Source organism: Bubalus kerabau, chromosome 4 (assembly GCF_029407905.1).
Source record: "Bubalus kerabau isolate K-KA32 ecotype Philippines breed swamp buffalo chromosome 4, PCC_UOA_SB_1v2, whole genome shotgun sequence".
NCBI lineage: Eukaryota > Metazoa > Chordata > Mammalia > Artiodactyla > Bovidae > Bubalus > Bubalus kerabau.
The window spans coordinates 62,862,206-62,864,099 of record NC_073627.1 but is presented as its reverse complement, the minus strand read 5'-3'; the positions used below and the strand labels follow the sequence as shown (position 1 = coordinate 62,864,099).

Here is a 1,894-nt window from a genome sequence, read left to right as displayed (position 1 = left end):
CATTTGGGGTAGAAAATGGGGGGGTGGGTGGCGGTGTGTTTGACCTTAGAGGTCAGAAAAGGACTCAGGCAGGGGAACAAGGCCAGACTAACAGTACTTGCAGTTGCATAAAAGCATGCCTTTCCTGTGGGACTTCATACCATATGGGCCACAAGTCATGTGTAGAATGGGAAAATGTGCTTCCAAGCAGGGCCTTTACCAACACCTGGAGTCCCTTGCTTAACCCTGCTGGCTTTGCCACTAAGCTGACTCTCAGGATCTAGAAATGTGGAAGCTCTTTAGCTAGAAAATTGGAGGGCTTCTTTGCAAGCACGACCCCAAACCCAAATCACTCCTACTGTGGGAACTCTGCTACCCAGCAAGACAGTCTCAATCACTGCCTCCACCTTCAAAGCCTACACGCAAGGGAGGGATTTCTTTCCTATTATCTCCTTTTAGCTAGAAAAGTGACAAGAGTGAGCTGGATGGGATCTAATCCACAAAGGCTGATCTTCAGCAGCCCTGCTTATCCAGAGGATTTGGACCTGGAAAGCTTGGTTGGTGGCGGTGGCAAAGGAAGAGGGAGTGTGCTTCACGGAGGACCTGCAGCAAGGGGAACGAGACCTTCTCCACATCCGTGGGAGTGACCCTCAGTGCATGGGAGATGGTATGCTCTCGGGAGGGCTGTATCACCTGGGGGTGGCCGAGGCCAAAGGGCCAGCACAGTGGTAGCAGTGATCTCCTGGCCATCCATTTGTGCTCTGTCCATGTGTTTCAGAGCCTTCTCAGCCTCATCTGGATTCTCAAATTCCACATGTATGTAACCTTTAGAGAGATGAGGGTGCATCCTTTCCACAGGAATGTCAATCATTTTAATTTTCCCATAGGTGGAGAATATCTCCATGATGTGATCCTGGACACATTTCTGGTGAGCCTCCTAATGTGTACTTTGGTGGGTTTTGGGAAAGACTCTGCTTTTTCCTTTCCTTTTCATCTCTTGAGTGATTTGGACTTGGAGCTGCAATGCTGCCTGTTCTCATGTCTGTGCAGTAACTATATGGAGAGCCAGAGAAGCTGCTGAAGCTGGAGCTGCGGGATGTGCTGGAACTCCCTAAGCAGCTCCAAGCTGAAGACAAACTGGAGCCAGTGCTGGGCTGGAGACCGAACTGAAAGTAGAGTTGGACTGAGACCTGGTGCTACTGCTCCCGCTGGAACCACTGCGCCTCTCCCAAATCTTACTCCTGCCACAGTCTTTCTTCCTCTACCCCTTGGTGTACACTCTATCTTTAGAGTGATCCTTGGACATCTCATCAGAGCGTTCTTCGCATTTGATGGAAGAAGGTGCTCTAGCCCTGGACTTCTCAAAATTGTTTTCTTTGACTCTTACCAAGCTCTTCTCTTTCACTTCTGATAAATCCATTCTCCCTTTTGAGGTGTTTAAAGCAGCAATGGCGACCTCACTTATCTGAACTCTCATTTCTTACTTGAGTCTGAAAAATGATCCCTAATTGATCGCAATTTATACCAAAGTGCAGCATCTTCCCACCACCAGGACCTTCTCCTGCTCTCCTTAGCCTCCACATGTGTCTTTTTGATGATTTTCTCAGGATATACACCCAGTAGAGAGACTGTGGGATCCTATGGCAGATTTATTCGTAGTTTTCTGGGGAATCTCTATACTGTTCTCCATAATGGCTGTATCAATTTACATTCCCAACAACAGTTCAGGAGGATTCTCTTTTGTCCACATCCTTCCAGCATTTATTGTTTACAGATTTTTTTTTTTTGATAATGGCTCTTCTGGCTGCTGTGAGGTCGTATCTCATTGTACTTTTGATTTGTGTATCTTTAATAATAAGCACTGTTGAGCATCTTTTCATGTGTTTATCAGCCATCTGTATATCTTCTTTGGCGA

The 1,894-nt window shown here is 46.9% G+C and overlaps 1 pseudogene; it reads right to left on the bottom strand.

The window, feature by feature from the left end:
* Nucleotides 1-434: 434 nt before the first annotated feature.
* On the bottom strand, nucleotides 435-1,399 carry LOC129650892 (RNA-binding protein with serine-rich domain 1-like; annotated as a pseudogene).
* Nucleotides 1,400-1,894: the final 495 nt, after the last annotated feature.